Source organism: Tamandua tetradactyla, chromosome 11 (genome assembly GCF_023851605.1).
Source record: "Tamandua tetradactyla isolate mTamTet1 chromosome 11, mTamTet1.pri, whole genome shotgun sequence".
NCBI lineage: Eukaryota > Metazoa > Chordata > Mammalia > Pilosa > Myrmecophagidae > Tamandua > Tamandua tetradactyla.
The window spans coordinates 18182581-18200984 of NC_135337.1; the positions used below are offsets into that span (position 1 = coordinate 18182581).

Sequence of the window (18404 nt, forward strand, 5' to 3'; positions counted from 1 at the left end):
TGGCCGGTCATGTTATCTCTAATCAGCACTAAACTCTTAACTCCTCATAATTGGACTACTATGTAAAATTTAATAAATAAGGAATATTTAAGGCATTAACTGTGACAGAATGTGTGCATTTATATATATATATATATATATATATATATATATATATATATATATATAGTTCTTTACGTTTTAACAAAAACTGTATGAGTTACTCAGCATGAACAATTCACATGAGGGGTTATATATCTAATTTCTTTTTATTCATCCAACAGTTTTGTTCCTTTTGATGACACTGATAAGTAAATACGGAGAGACCCTGGCATCTTAGCTGCTCCTCTGAGGAAGGAAACCCTTTCAATTTTAAAGGACAATGTATTCATCTGGATTCTTCTCATTTATTATTTAAATACTTAATGGAACAATCCATATATCCCTTTATTTGACAAAATATCAGGTTAAAAATAGCTGGGGAGTAATATTATAACCTAGCTGGAATAATTATGGAAAAACAGTGTGGCAGTAGAGGTTTAAATGATGCATCTAAATTACTGTCCTTCAGAGAACTGCAGAAATAATTTAAATTACAAAACAGTCAGCAACCTAAATACTGTCAGCTAAGCAGAAGCTTCACTCAGTTCACTTGATCTCCTACTGAGAAGTGTCTTGTTATTTTCTTATTCTAGCTTTACAATGACAAATTTTAGATATTAAGTTATCCTTTTTTGTTTTAATTGCATTACTCTATAGGACTGTACAAATAATTAAAAGGACAAAGAAAGAATGACATATGAAGCAAAAAGAAAGTAGTTGAATTTTTGAAGGGAAAGTTCATGGTAATTCAGAAATTAGGTATGTAGGCAGACAGAAAAAAATGCATAAAGTTAATAGGCTCAGAAGTGAAAATTATAACAAATTAAAAATGCCCAGTTATATGTAGTACAGTTTTAGTGGAATAGTGTAACATTTAAGAAAAATATATAGAACTGCAACTTCTTCTGGCTCTACCTCGTATCATAATCTCTTTTACCCTGTACTCGGTGCCTATGTCTGGTTGCTTCCAACCGGGTTTGTCCAGATGACTGAAATCTTGACTCACCATGTGCTTAGTGATTGGCATATTTATAAACAAATTTAGGATCAACCGTAGAACACAAAGATAACTAATCAGGCTTTCATCTTGTACCTTTATTTACAGTAGGGCCTGCGTTTTGTTTGTTTGCTTGTGTTCACGATGCCATAGAAACCAGAAATGGTGGAAAGTGAAGTGTAGTCTGGTTCAATAGACTTGTTAGAAAAAGCAGCATTTTAAGTGAGCAGTAGTTACTATTCTATTCAGTGGTAGTGCATTACCTACATTAATCTGTAAATTGACCATTTACATATATTAATATACAAATAAATGAGCTACTTGTGTTAATCTATAAATTAACTGTGTGATATATTAATTAATTGCCTGCATTAATCTATAAAATAATTAATGTATAAATTGAACTGAAATGAAAAAAGATAAACAAAGTTCGAATTAAAGTATACCATAAGTTATATTTCTTTCACCGTAACTTGCCTTGTATATGGAACTGCATATATCCTCTGTACTATTCTCCTAGTTCTAATTACATAAATAATAAATGTACACATATTAACAAGTTCACCCACACATGCACACACATACAACAACACACCTATATCTTCATATAAACAAGTCTGAGTTTTGTCCTTGTTCGTTTTATGGAACTATGACTTTTGTAAAATACAGTTCTCTACATCTTCCTTTGCTTGCACACGAATACCTTGTTAGAACTTTAGGCCAAATTCATTATATTTAGTGCCTGCACAATGGTGTATGGTACTCTTTCACCCACCACTCTCCCATCAATTTTGAAAACCACATTTTAAATAGTGGGGGCACTTCCACCTAACATTGCAGTTAATGATGGCTCTATGCCTCAGAGAGAGAAGCTGAAATGGAAAATAAGTTTGCACTCGCCAGTACTTTTCATTTTCACAGGTGTCTCATATTCTAAATTTGAAGTAGTAAATGCTATTACAGATTTGAAGATAGATATTTTCATTCAATGCTATTCTTCTGTGCATGCTGATTAATTTAGTTTGCAATGGTTTCAACACTAAAAGAAAATCTGGCTGTGACAGACTTACCAAAAGAGTATTTATTTATTTAGTATGATGTCTCTCTAAAGAATGTTTAAAGATTGCTTTGATAAGTAGCAGTTTTCTATACAAAGGCTTATTTTAGTATCTTACTACCACAGAAAAATGTAATTCTGTTCTAAAATTTGGAAACTTATCAAGTGCTAAAAATCTATATCCATATTATAATTTGCCAAAAACAAAACCAGAATAAAATTTTCACCAAATTTCAACTTTTTACAATTTACTATTTAGCAGTCAATAGAATAAGACATTGGCTATTGCTTAAACTTAAAGGACATAGTACATCTTCTCTTGTCTTTATGAATATAAACTTTTAACAAAATCTCCAGCTTCCTACAGCCTAGGTTGGGAAGTAAAGGTATGAAATTTTAGGAAACAGAGTTATTATGGTGGATATTCTAAGAGACATTACTTACAACTATAGTCAATTATCTGAACAATAACATCTTAATTTACCAGAGTTGCTATGACAACTATCACAAAATGAGTGGTTTAAACAACAAACATTTATTGTCTCATTATTTTGAAGGCTAGAAGTCCAAAATCAAGTGACAATGAGGTCATGTTTTCTCTTGGGTTGGTGACCTTCAGTTTATGGCAGTCACATGGCCATCTCCATTTTCTCTCTGGCTTCTGAGTTCTGGCTTCTACTACTATTGGCTTCTTCCTGTGACTTTCTCTAACTAACTGCTTCTGAATTTCCTTTTTTTAAGACCTCTAGTTAGAGGAATTTGAATCAGACCCATGCTGACTCAAATTTGCCAAACCTTCTAAAATAACACCTTTGAAAGGTCCTAGTTATACATTGGTGCACACTCACAAGAATGTGGATTAAGATTTGAGCCTGTCTTTTGTGGAGCACATGATTCATTCCCCATGTTATGGGAACAATTATCAGGACTTCATGGATTTTCTGTGGTCTCAGTCACCAACTAGTTGGTGTGATAGTTCGATACTCTATGTATCCTAGAAACACATGTTCTTAAATTTAATCCTTTCCTAGAGGTGGGAACCCACTGTAAGTAAGACCCTTTGATAGCATTACTTCAGTTATAAAGTTGTAGCCCACCTCAATTAGTATGGGTCTTAATCCTATTTATTGGATTGTATATAATTCGTTATATTAAATACCGCAAATTCTATGTAGTATTTATTTTGCAACTACAAAGTGAAATGCCTTATTTGGATTGCTTGTCCAATTTGAAAAGACACTTGATATGAAATTCTAATTTTATTTTTCAATTATATTTTCTTTAGCATCAGTAAGACCTTAAGTTGTTGAAAGAAAGAAATCTTGACTCTACATCATTCACCTTTCAGTCTTCTTTATTTAAGAGCACTAGTTTCTTATATCAAGTTGTTCAAAGACCTCTAGGTTCTATCTCCTATGTCAAAAGGAAATCCATCCTATGAACATTGCTGTAATCGCATGTTCTAGATAACTACGAAAATGTCATGGGTAGGGCATTGGATGTGATCTCTAAATAAAGCTCTCAAGAGCTTGTGAGTATAGGAACCATAGCCATTATCAGACCTTGTGCCTATTCTTTAAGGCATTAGTATTGTGCATATCAGAGTAAGTGTGTTGTACCTAAGGGATATTATTTAAGCCTCAGACTGTGCTATTATCTAGTTTATCAAAAAGTTGTAGGTTTCACAGCTGATTCTGACACCAAGTGCACTAATGTAATCCAATTCATTTCTGCCTCTAACCACCTAGAGTTAGACCATAATCTACCGATTAAGGGTAAGTCTCTATAAGATTTTCCTTCAGACACCATCCACAAGTTCTTAGGCCATGGGCACCTCCACTTCTGATGAACTGACAACAAATTCAGTGGTTCCTACCATCACTTCCTCAGTTTCAATAATTCACTAGAATGGCTCATAGAACAGATTGAAAGTTCTATACATATGATCCTCGTTTTATTATGGCTATACAAATAAAAAGAAGCCAGAAGAAGAGACACTTAGGAAAAAAAAAGGAGAAGACACTTAGACAAGGTCTGGGAGAACCCTAAAGACAAGCTCTTGAGTCCTTTCTGCATGGAGTCAGAATATGTCACCTTTCTGGAACAGCAATGATGTATTTTCTTAATCATGGAAACTTATTGGGTCTCCAAATGTCCTAAGTTTTTATGGGGTTGATATAATTGCTAGAATCAATGCCCATGTTGTTGAACTCAATCTCCAATTCCATTCCCCTCCAGAAGGTTGGACAATTGGGATCTATATAAAGTGTGTCCAAGCCCCAACCCCCTAATCACAAGGTCGCTCCTTGTGCTGTGGTCAGCCACCACCCTGAGACTGCAAGTGTGACCGGCCCCACACTATAACTATCAGTTGTGCTCCTGTTCCCACCATGAGAACAAAAGACAGTCCTATCACTGTGAATTCCAAAGATTCAGAGGTTGCTTCCTCAGTAACTGGGACAAAGAACAGCCAAGTTTTTCATTATACCACTATAACATGTGCATTTCAGATAGTTTTCCTCTTGATTAACTTCAAGACAATGAATACACATCCACATGCACCCTTACCTGCCCATAGAATGTAGTTGTGGCAAGGAGGCCATAGTCAGAGGGCAATAATGGAATCAACAGAAAGCTGAAAGGAGAGTAAATGGTGGTCCACAGATAACCTAATCTTTTCAGAGAGTAAGCCTAGCAATCAGCAAGGCTAGACAGTATACAACTATTGCTAAGAGCCTCAAATATTTTTATTTTCATGAATCTCAGTGCACTTAGTTGACTCACTCTCTATTTCAATGTAAACAATCATGCTTATAAAAATTCAAAATCTACCCTGATTCTTTTTGAAATTATTTACAGTTTTAGTAAATAAAACTGTATTTATTAGTTTTCATGACAACAAAGAAAAATATTTCCCTGCACTTTTTCTTTTTAATCCCATTTTCTTCTATCCCTGTAATCCATCTGTATCTATTCCTTCTAATCAATCCATCATCAATTTGGATGTATGCAGAGCTTCAATATTCCAACACATTTATGTATATGAACAGTATGCACACTTTGATTTTTTCTTTCCAAAAGAAAACAAGTTTATTTTAAAAGTCTAAATTTACAAGTCAATGCTTTGTCTGTTTTCCCATTGGACTGCTGATTCCAGCTTTAAAATACAAAATATCCTCCTTGAGTGATTAGCTCAAATTGTACTGGCATTGGGAAAAAAGTAAATCATTACCTTTATTTTGGAGTAACATGAAAAGACTCACTAACTTCACATATAGAAAAGAAACTGAGTTTGTGTACGTAACAACATGAGTTTTGAGAAGTATAAGCTCTCAACTAGCTATATCTAGTACATAACTGATATTTTACAATATGGTTAAACTTTACACATGACCTCAAAACTGAAAGACAATTTTAATTTCATCTTCAATATACCAACATAATACATCTAGGAATTAATTCCTGGGAATTTGATGATGGGGTCCTGATGTGAGATCCTATGCTTCAGCATTATGTTGAGTGATCACTTAGAAATGCTAATCTATGTTTCACTGAGTGTTTGGCCAAGGTGGGATGCGGGCAGGAGAATGATGAGCCTATCTGCCTTGATAGAAGGATCTTGGACACGTAGAAATCGGTGCAAAAATTTTCATAATCCTTAGAGGTTAAGGACAACTCGATGCAAACAAATAACATGAATTAAACCAATAATCTTAAAAGAGGCTAAAATGTCTTTTTGTTTTTGAAACACAACAGAGGGATGTAAATAATTGTACATACAAACTGGGATTCTGTCAATGACAACAATAACTATTGTGTTGGTCGAATGGAAGACTATTAGACAACCAAATGTATAACCTTCTGTGCTTTCTCTGAATATGCAGATTCATTACAGTAGTTAGGTCCCTTCAGTAGTTTTCTGTAAGTCTGAACCTGTGCTCCTTGTGTCACTATCAGCATCTCCACTGTCAGAGCTGCTTTTGTTTTGTTCTTTGCATTTCTTGTCCATCTTCATCTCCCGGAGGTTTCCGGAATTGTTTAGAGGATTTCTTGGAAATGTATGATTTTTTCCGTTTTGAGCCTGATGTTTCATTCTTTCTTTTGCCTTTTTCATCTTCTTCTACTCTATCACCTTCTTCCTCACTGCTTGCATCTGCAGTATTTCCACCTTCTCCCTCAGTTTCTGAACTGCTGTTTTGCTCTGTTGCTGAATTGCCTGGGATCCAGTAAACTTTACTCCTGGGTTATTTAATAATTCCCACAATCCTTCATTAAATCCTTTCCATTTGTTTGATTTTCCAAACTTGTCTTTGTATTCCTTATATGGGAAGAGGTCTTTGGTACCCAGAAATGCAGTTTCGTGGGTGCCAAAAAAGAAGATAGGATATTCATTTGCTGGAGGCTTCACAGCTCCTTCCGGGAGTTCGTCAATCCCGGCCAGCCGGGGCGGGAAGCCCTTCCTTCATCCTTGCGCAGAACGGGTCGCCCGCCTCCTACTCGCGGGACCGCGGCTACGCGGCCCTGGCCACCGCTCTGCCGGGTGGTTCTCCGTGGCAGCGACGATGCCGGAGGCCATGTAAAAATGCTTACATTTTTAATTAAATATTTTAAAATGATAGTTTTTGAAAATATTTTCTCATTCAGCAACATTAATTTTGAAAAACTATCCAGAATGAATCTATCTGTTCATTCATTTTAACCAGTAAAGGATGTTCCATTAAACGGATAGCTAACATTTATAAGTCCCAGGTAATGGATATGCAGATCCCTTTAAAGTTTTTGTGATTGCTAAAAAAGTTTAAATTAGTACTGTTATGTGTATTTCCTTTTTTAAATTTGTCAGTTTTCTCTAATATCTATTTCTAATTGGAATTTTAAAAATGCACAATTGCAAAATAGCTCTCCAAAATGGTTTTACCAAAAATTTACTCTTCTACAAGCAATCTTCAAGAGCTCCTATTTTCAGAAGTTTTTAAACCCATGTAGCTTTTCTTTGCACCTTTTTGACTATGACACTGATTTTTCTTTACTGCGTCAGCTTGTTTTCTTTATTATGAACGTTAATCCTTCACCTTATATGTGAGAATATTACTAATAACATTATTTTTCCCTTCTCCATTTGTTATTTATCCCTCTTACTGTAGAGTGCTCTATTTTATTCATGGTTTACCAAAACTATCCAGATATTTTTATCTACATTTTATTTCATTTTAGCAATTTTTCTTATTGTCTTTTATTTGCAAACGAATAACATGCTGTTATTTTATAGCTTATTGATTTAAACACATGGCTCATTTTAAAATGTATTCCTTTTTAAATAAATGGATTAAAAAACTTAAAATTATAAAATTTCCATTGAACACCATCTATGTTGTATTATCCAAGACTATATGTTGTCCTTGTCTTCATTTTTAAATACTTTAAAGAGTCTAGTGTAATTTTCTATCGATCCATTGGTTATTTAGACTTTTTATAATAGCTGCTTTCTTATTTTATTGCATTTTAGTCAAATAATATATCATTTAGATAATATTTCTTATTTTGTGATCTATGCCTTGCTTTGATTTTATAAATGTTCTAATATGTCACATTTTTGGATGAAAAGTTCTAAATTATATTTCAGATTAATTTTACTAACCATATTATTTAGATCCTCTGTGTTTTTACAGACATTTTGGCATTTTGTCTACAAGTGTCTGATTGAGTATTTTTTAAATTAATCATCAACTTTTAGTAGTTGTTTCAGTTTGTGGAATGTGGAATGTGGAACAAATCCACCTCTTTGTTTTAAGTGATACAAGTTTATAACAGCTATATAATTTTTATGGACTATATTATCATTTTATGGTAATCTTCTGCAACCCTATTAATTTTTTTCCACTTAAATGTTAAGAGTTTATGTTCATGGGATTGTTAGGCCAAATTCATTGATCCAAGTTCATTTTTGCCAAGTTAGTTAAATAAATGGCCAATTTGTACTAATTTGCTGTCTGACCCATTAATTGAATGACCATTTCTCTGAATTTTCTTGTTTCATCTAGCAATTTGGTTTCAGTTGACTAGTTTTTATTTCTTCTTCATGAAGGACTGCAAAGGAATATTCAATTTATGTATCCCAGCTAGCTGCTGAAAACTAGGGAGCATAGAGAGAGTAGGAATGAAAGGTATACTAAAAATTTATGCTTGAAAATGATACTAATAAAATTATTTTTAATTTTTTACAACATTCTTTTTCAATGTACACTTATTTTAAGTAGAACATATTTATAGTTTTCAGATTAATTGCATTTTGGAAGACATTTTCATAAATGCATCTTTAAAATGTCTTTATAAGAACAATATAATATTATTTCCTTCAATTCCAGCTCTCTCTTCTATCTTTTTAAGCTGTAGCACCAGACATTGTTTTTGAGCAACCAGAATAGACAAATTCATAAGGATATACAAAGAGTTGCTATATGGGTTATTAAGATAGGAAAGATCAGTGGGATACATTGGTATATTGGGAGATTACATGGAAGAGACTGAGGAAAGAGAAAAATGAGGCAAAAAGAAAAGACCAGAAAAACCATTAAATGTCTCATTTCCTAATTATATTACTCTTCATGAGCACCATTTCCAATGCCATATATTCTACTGTTATTTATTTAATGTTGGCCTAAATTACTATAGTAAATATCTTTATAACTGGAAGTAATATAATGAAAATATTTCAATATACAGTACAGCAGAATGTTCAATTTATTTTTTATTTTTGTCCTCTAAATTAATTAAGATTTTTCTACTCTGATTATGCAGGTTTTTCAACATAGAAATTAGCAGTGCATGTTACACCATTTATTGCATAAACCATTTATCTATAACCAATCCAACTTATTGGTGGTGAAAGAATAAATATCTAGATTCGTTTTTTATTTTCCTTTTGGCATGGGCAGGTTCCAGCATCGAACCTGGGTCTCTGGCATAGCAGGAGAGATTTCTGCCCCTAAGCCACTGTTGCCCGCCCTCTAGATTGCTTTTCGTAAGAAATTTTTGTAGAAATTCTTGACTTGAAACCAGTAATCAACTTAAAACCTCTAAACCTTGATTTGCTCATCTCTAAAATGGAGATAAAAGTAAAGTTTGTTCCAAGGATGAAGGGAAATAATTTATCAATAAATGTCAGGTATCATTGGTTAGAAGGACCAGCTAATTAATACTGCCTGTTGCCACAGAACAGTATTCAAATGAGTAACTAATTGATACTTTGGACAAAAATGTTTGCAAAGAAATAAATTGCTCTACTGTGAGCACACATAAATCTATACTAATTAATATATTCAATAGAATTGGGTCATGACTTCTTGTGTATCAAGGGCTATTCTATCTCTGTGTTTGGTTTTGCATATTTTTATTCATTGAAGGGACATATGTACATACACATCATATTATCTTTCATTTTTTATTTGCTCTTGAAAATACTAGTTTTCTTTATGATCTGTTCCAGTGTTCTAGTTGTGTTAGCTATCTTTATTATTATAAAGCTTAAAGGAGAAAAAAGTTGCTTCTATTTCTTTAACTTCTGGTAATTTTGTAGAAGCACTTGCTACCTTAACTGAAATACAGTCTTTGCAGCTACTTTTATTTTCTTTTATTATTCTATTTACATTTTTTTTAAGTTTAAAAAATAAAAGTTAATTATATACTTTCATGACCAGGAAACAACTCCGGGTCTTAGTTGGAAGAAAAATGTATGAAGCGAAAAGAAACAGCATTTTTATTTTCAGAACTGTTCTTGGTTACCAGTCTCATACAATTCATACTTTCTGGAGACCTGAAGAAGCCCTACAGCTCTTTCCAGATTCCTGGTTGCTCATTTCAAAAGCCTATTCATGGATGAAGCAAAGGGATTTAGGTTTAAAATATTCCCTCTGGAAGGGATCAGTCTCTGGTTTGTTTCTTAAAACTTGTCTTCCCAGTCGCACGGCTTATATAACACTCCCTCGCTTTTAACTAGGCTTTTGATATTATAGAAGGTTAAAAACAGAAAACATTTGTGCACTCACTAGGTCAGTGATTTTTTAACTTTTTTTTAAGCAATGAAATCTTTTTTCACATATCATCTTCAAGCATGTTTATATGTGAGCTTTATATGTGTGTGTGTTTTAACTCTTATATTAACAAAAGGGTTTTACCCATGAGAGTCTCCTTTACCTCCTTAGTCCCTTCAGGAAATCCTTGAGAAGACTCTGCACAACTATCTGACTAGGGTAAGTACGGATGAAACTGTCATTATGATTTAATCTCTACTTTGGACAATATAGAAGACTAATACACACGTCATTTATTTAACATCCAAATGCATTGCCGGATGAAGGATGAATATATTCTATGTATGTTCATCATGAGTCCATTTATTTCAAATATTCAATTCTGGTGTTGCTGTTGTTTTTATTATAGTTCTTGGTTAAACTGTTTTATTGGAATCTACTTTGCAGCACAAGGCTAAATAATCTGGAATAATGGGAGCAGTGTTGATTCTGTGGCCATTTATTTTAAGCAGGTGTATTAGTTAGGGTTCTCCAGAGAAACAGAATCAACAGGGAACACTTGCAAATATAAAATTTATGAAAGTGTCTCACGTGACCACAGGAATGCAGAGTCCAAAATCCACAGGGCAGGCTGCGAAGCCAATGACTCCAATGGATGGCCTGGATGAACTCCACAGGAGAGGCTCATCATCCAAAGCAGGAATGCAACCTGTCTCCTTTGAGTCCTCCTTAAAAGGCTTCCCATGATTGCATTTAGCATCACTAATTGCAGAAGACACTCCCCTTTGGCTGATTACAAATGGAATCAGCTGTGGATGTAGCTGACGTGATCATGACCTAATCCTATGAAATGTCCTCATTGCAACAGACAGGCCAACGCTTGCCCAATCAGATGAACAGGTACCACAACTTGGCCAAGTTGACACCTGTCCCTAACCATGACAGCAGGTAACCAAAACATTAGCTTAGTTAAGGTGTTGTGGATTGCAGGTAGCAGAATTCAAGCTAATATAAGGGAGGCAAATGAATGCTAAAATATCTCCCGTAACTCAAATACAACAGAGCCTCAAAATTGACAGGAATTAGAAAATCAGAACCCCAGACCAGACCGTTTTCTCTCAATGAATTCTATTTCTGCTTCTCTTCTGCATCTGTGCTTTATTAGTTTCTCCCAGCATTTATGATTTTATTCTTTTGCTCACACTTGGGAAATCTGCAACCAGAGGTTCTCAGGTGGTAATTCTACTAGTCTTCTGTTTATGCAATTCGTTCCAACCTTGCTGCAAATTTCCAAAAGAAAAAAATCTAATGGTCATACTCAGATGAGATGATTTCCACTGGTCAAATCAAGTGCAGCTGGGAGTTTGTTCAAGGTCTGAATAATATACCTCATCAAACATTCACAGCACAGGGTCTGGTAGTAAAGAATAAATCTTTAGTATTATCATCATTATCATCATATGTGCACCTAAGGTAAAGGACAGCCCTTCTAACTCTAATTTACATGTTTATCCTAAGGTGTACATTGCAAACCTGGTATTCTAAATAGTCTGAGAAATTTTGGTTTTAGAATTCTTACCCATTACAGACCTTGGAAAAGCTTCAGCAGAAGTATTTGAACTTAACCCCAAATAAGGCTTGCTTGCCATACTTGTCACAGGCAATGTGCTGTATAAAAATTGACGGATTGCTAATTATTGGGGACACTGATATGGTTTTATCTGAATGTGAGAATAGAGCTGCCCCTCACAAAGCACTGAAGCAGTCTGAACATTTTGCAAGGATAATATTGGAGGACACAGAGCATTCACAGCCTAAGGCTATGACGCAAAGCAGCTATATTACCTTGCCCAGAAACCACTAAACATTTTAAAGAATCGTTGTGGGAGTAGGTAAAAAGGAGCTTGGATGTGTTTGATTGTTAAGATTTCTGAGTACATACAAAATGAAACGTTTTGAAAGGCAGCATTACCATATCTGAAACAATCTAGTGTTTGTATTGCAAAGTCTCTTTGGGTTTTTAAAAGAGAAACAATAGTGGAAACATCAAGGGAAAAGAGTCTTCCTGTCACAGTAGAACATTCTGAGAATTTATGGCTGAATATATTTATGATTTTCTCGTAATCCAGTGACACATCGATACAGGAATGAAGACCATTTAATGGCTTGCTTTAAAACTCCATGACATATTTACTAAAATCACATCTAGTAAAACAGGCTATAAAGTTTGCTCCCATGAATTGCATCTTTAATCCATGGGATTCTGTTTTACTTTCTCCATATCTGTGTCTTCAGCAACTTGGTGGTACCACAGGTTCTGTCACCCAAGAGGGTTTCTTGACTGCTGCTTCATAGCCCTCACATTCGAGGTGTTTATTGCCAGCGGTTGAAATTAACCATAGTGCCTGTTTGCCCAAGAGAAACAAACTTTTTAAATAAGGGCCTCAGCAATGTGAAGGTGTTTTTGAGCATTTTCCTTTTTTTTTTTTTTTCTTTTAACTGAGGGGAAAAAAACAGCAAATTTTTTTTAGTGTGGAGTGAGAAAAATATCATGCAAAAATTGGGGAATTGGTAGTTTGCTTTGTTTTCCACAAACAATACCTCACTTTGGATTTTAATCATCACTAATCCTTAGCAGATTTCAAGGAAATAATAAGACACAGTTTGATAAATATTACAATAGGAAAATGTATTAGAAGTGTCTGACTCCCCTTTTGGCTCCTCAACTCATTAGATGTGTGACATTGAGCAAGTAACTCAATATTTATGACCACCTGATTTTTAAAAATCTGCTAAGGTGAGGAGTTAAACTGTTAGAGTAGCTATGACACTGAAATGACATAACCTATTCAAAAATACCTAGAACAGTGTCTGAGACAATGTAGGTTCCCACTATTGCCTTATGTGTCCTACATCCCTATAGCCCTCCTTTTCTTTCTCCTTCCTCTTCTTTAACCTGCTTCAATGATGACTAACCAATTGAGTGAATATTCACTTTACCTTAATTTCCTGGAGCCCAAGATCACATAAAAACTCTAGTTGATCTATTTTCTTTTCAATTTAACTCACACTAAAGATCCCAGTTGCATTTTTTAAATGTTCACTTTTTACAAATTAAGAAAGCAATATCTGCTGTTCCTTTCTTACTATATCAGCTCATTTTTTCTATCACACTTGCATTCCCTTTTAGATTCAATCTATTTCATATTTCTGTATTGGTCCATTTTCCCCTCTCTCATTTTTATTTTTTAATATTTCTTTATACTTACCAAGCTCCAGCTCCATGTTTATCATGGAAAAAAATGTAGGTCAAAAGCCCAGTTTTATTTTCTAGATGATGTGTCAAAATATTTCAAACAGATCTAATAACTTTTATCTTTCCTATTGACTTCATTTTCTTTCAGTTTTGTTTTGTGGCTCAAGAGCATTTTCCCAATATGCTGTAACAATTAATAATAATTACAGCTGTAATTTACTGAGTCCTTACTATTCTTCCAGGAAAGATTCAATATATTTTACCTACCTTATTTCAGTTAACACTTATTCAAAATAATGAAATCAATACTATTAACTCGACTTTATACTTGATGAAATTAAGGTGCAGGAAAGTTAATTGTTCAAATTCACATAGTCAGTTGATGGTGGAACTTTGACTTGAATCCAAATCTATCTGAGTCTAAAGCCAGAAGCTATATTTTCTCTATCATGTAAAATTATATGGTTAACATAACTATGTCTTGATAATGAAAAAACTGTGATGAGACCATTAAAATTTGTTTAGAATTATATTACATCTTAAAATAAATACAAATAAATTTTAAATTTTTACCCATTGTAAAGTTTCCAGAAAGCCTTAAATCTTATTTAATCATTTTCTTTCAATCGATTATTAACCTTGGTTTTTTTCAAAGATAAAATTTACTGTTAAACTTTTGTAAGCTTCACCATGAAAATTTAAAAAGTATGAAGAATGATCAAGCCTGAATTTATTCCAGATGCTACTCCAAATATTTAAAACAGTGTATCTCTAATTTCTTTCTTCTGTTCTTCAGGAATGCCGTATTCTTTTCTATACAATTGATGCGTAAAGAAAATATGATAATTTATTTTCAAAATTAAGGATAAGCAAGTATTTTGACAGGGATCGTACCTAGTTCAGTGAACACTTTGCTTGAGTTTTGATATAAATAAGAACAATTAAAAGAAAAAAATAGTTTGTATAGAGCACTGAGTTTTGCAGTTCTATTAAACAAGGCTTTTCCTATTTCCTTATAGCATCTTAAGACATACCATATGTTATGTATAAGCTATTCCACAAGATAGAAACATATATACTGTTTATTAGAAAGCTATATGTTATCTCTTCTTCCCTTGTGTATTTGTAGAGAAAGATGTTCAGATGAAAACAGTGTATTTTAATTTTCGCTGCTGAAAAGAAAGGTTAAAGACAGGTGAAATTCAAATGAACAAGCCAAAAACCTAAGTAACCCCCCAGACAAACCTTGAAGAATTATTTACAGACTTTTCATTGTTCACTTTAAGCTAGAGCTATTTTCTGCAGCTTTATAAAAACAATAAAATAGTTGTAAGTGTAGCACTCAGATAACAGTCCCGCCTTTATGTACCGGGTCTTTAAAGAGTGTGACTCTGTGGTCTGCACACCCTGGGAAGGGCTGGGCTGAAACTGAGAAGAAGCATATGATCCTATCCTTGGGGAAGAGTGGAAGAGGGGAGAAAAGACTTCACAAAAGAGTAGGTGCTTACAAACCATCCAGAGGCTTTTCCAAGAGAGTATGCCAAGAAATGCAGTCAGAAATTGAGTGAATGGGAATGGATTGAAATTCCATTCCTGGGATTGCAGCCCTTTGCCCAGGGAATGTTTTGCTCATATACAATCTAGGTAATGACGTACAGGGATGATAGGTGAAATACAGGCCCCTTCCCACACTCTGCTCAGACACAGCTCCTTCTGTCTCCACGGCTTCTCTGGTTTAGGAACAGAAACATTTCCATAACGGTATTCATTCTTTCCATTACTACAGACTTCTTCACTGTCATGAATTCAGTGTGGTTGGCCTTACTAAACTATGTGGGGCTGGTCTTCTTTATATTTAATGTATATATGTGTTTAATCAAATTAAACTTATTTTTAGTTGCGAAAAAGGATTAAAACTTTGTATAGATGTGGAGAAGGAGGTATCTGGAAATGAAGAGAACTGACTATAAAAAACCAGCTTGAATGAAGTAATCTCGGAGGGAGAGGAGAGGAAAAACTGACAATAGACCACTGGTGCCTGAAGAACAGTCAAGAAGAATCCAGAAAAGGTGAGCAGAAGAAATGAGGATGAGAAGAAACCAAAGGAAATTAATTACTCTACAGTTTTAGGAGGCCGTGCACTGCTTTTAGCATAAAAATTGAAGCAAAATATCAGTTACTCTAGGGTGAACTCGCAGTTGCAGTATGCTCACATGAGCTCAATTATTCATTGTAAGATTCAGTCTAGTGGTTACCTGCATATATATGAATATATAGATATTTATGATGGACATACATATAGATAGGGATATATGGATATACGTATACATAAAAAAAATTAACTATGAGTAGCCATAAGGCTTACAAAGAGAGCCACAGAAAATAGCAATGTCATCTCGGTGTCCCATTTTTTCTACTTATAGGAAAAATGTCTAATTAATGAGTCATAACCTGCTGGTGTTCTCAGAATACTGTAATCCAAAAAAGTTTTCTGGAGTTATGTGTTTGGATGCTTACATTGCCAACATTCACAACTCCTGTTACAGCTGGTACATCCCGGTCTTTTCAGACATACTGTCAAAATAATGAGATGGTGAAAATGCAAAGTGCATTCCTCAATTTTCAAGACCCAAATCTGGCACTTCAAATTTGCATGTGTCATAGAGAGGATATGTCTCTGGGATGATTTTGATTTGACAGAACTCTGCTACCTGCTTACCCATCGCAACTTCAAAAACCACAAGTCCATTCTAAAGATATACTTTAAAATTTCAAGGCCAAATAATACAATTTGTGGTTTTTCTTCTGCAGATGCTAAATAAATTTCCGCTGGCCTAGGTACAGTGAAATAATAGTATTATATAGAGGAAAATGTTCACTAATTACTGAACCTTTGGGGAGGTATTAAAATGATTATAAATATCCTAGACATTAACTCTCAAGAAATGCATTTCCATAAAATCCAAAAATATTTTAGATTAATGCATAGTTGATCACTATTATTTGAAAGAACAGTGTGTAACACTTCCTATAATAAATAAGTTTTTTTTTTTGCCTCTTTCTTTCCTTAATAATTTCAATGACAAAATTCCACTGCTTTCCTTTTCTTTTCATAGGACTGAAAGTATCCTGACGTTGTACTTGGTTATTCCTTGCACCTGTGCTCCTGTTTAAATCTCTCCTATTTCTTTCATTAGTTCTATCAAATTATTCCACACTCTCTCACATTTTTAAGATCTCCTTTAGTACTTGTACAAGCATAAAGCTTTCTCCATTAGGCCTTTTAAAATTTGCTTAGGCTTCCAACAAATTTCTTGAGACAGACATCTACATATTCTTGGCCTACGTTTGCTGACTATGCTACCAACCCTTTCCTCCTAAAATCTGAATTAAGTCCTTAACACATTGACAGCCTTCTTGATAGTTACTCTGTCATATCCAATTTTTATTTTTCAATTCTCACATTTTTAAATTGTGCATGATATTTAATAACATTGCACATACTAACCTTTTGAAAATAAGATTTATTTTTTCCTTCCTCGTCTTCACTACTCTGTTCTGATTCCCCAGTCTTTAAAGTAAATTCACATTTATTTACTAGTAATAAAGAATCAGATCAGGGCCACCCCTCCAAATCTCTTCATTGAAATAAGCCAGCATACTCATGCATTGTGATTTCAGTAAAATATAGCCAGCTGTGGGCCATCATTCCTATTTTTAAATCATTTCAGGTGTTCCATCCACTCCTTTGCCCTTATTTCTTTAGATTACCAAACATGGTACAGTCACTTACACCTTAGACTATTTTATTTTATTAAAAGTTTTGGCTCATATCTAACTCCACAGTAGCAATTCTTCATATATGCACTTGGTTCTAGAGCACACAGAAACTGATACACTTTTTGATAATGATTGATATTTAGAAAAGTGAGATTTATCTATCCTAAATGAGGGACCACAAAATCCATACCCTCGCTCTACTATTTACCAAAGTAGTAGACCTAAAGGACATAAAGTCTGTTGTTGATGTTATTACAGTTCCCTCCATGTGATGTCGTTTTTCTCTTGCTGCTTTCAAAATTTTCTCTTTGTCTTTGACCTTCAACAGTTTACTGCAATGCATCTAGTTGTGAATGTCTTATGTTTAGCCTATGCAGAATTCACTGAATTTCTTAAATACATACTGTATTAGTTTGTTAAGTTGCCAGAATGCAATATACCAGAAAGGAAACAGCTTTTAAAAAGGGAATTTAATAAGTTACAAGTTCACAGTTCTAGTGCCAAGAAAATGTCCAAACTAAGGCACCAATAAGAGGTTACTTTCACTAAGAAAGGCTGATGCCATCTGGAACACCTCTGTCAGCTGCAAAGTCACATGGCTGGTATGTACTGGTCCCTTGCTCCTGGGCTCTATTGTTTTCAGCCTCTGTTTCCTGTGGGGGTTCCTCACTTGGCATCTGTGGACCTTCACTTAGCTCCACCAGGACATAACTTTGGGTTCTGGCTTGTTAAGCATCTCATGGGAAAACACATGGCAATGTCTGCTGGGTACCACATCTCCAAATGTCTGTGTCTCATGTTGGCTCCGTCAGCTTTAGAGCAACTGTTCTCCAAGCATCTGCATTGACTCTGAGATTTCTTCAAAATGCTACCTCTTTTAAAGGACTCCAGGAACCTAATCAAGACCTAGAGATGGGTGGAGTCATCTCCATTCCAAAGAAAAAGCCACACCCACAATTGGGCAGGCCATATCTCCCTGGAGATAATCTAATTAAATGTTTCCACCGTATAATGTTGAATCAGGAATAAAATAAATGGCTGTCCCCACAAGATCGGAATAGTATTAAAACATGGCTTTGCTGGGTTGCATAGTAGTTTCAAAACTACACATGAAGATTGAAGTTTCTCATAAAAGTTAGGATGTTTTGGCCATTATTTCTTGAAATACTTTTCTCATCCTCAATTTTTTCTCCTACAGATATA

At 34.4% G+C, this 18404-nt stretch overlaps 1 pseudogene; it reads right to left on the reverse strand.

Moving 5' to 3' along the window:
- Positions 1-6033: 6033 nt before the first annotated feature.
- Positions 6034-18404, reverse strand: part of LOC143649080 (hepatoma-derived growth factor-related protein 3 pseudogene) — a 55712-nt pseudogene continuing 43341 nt past the window's right edge.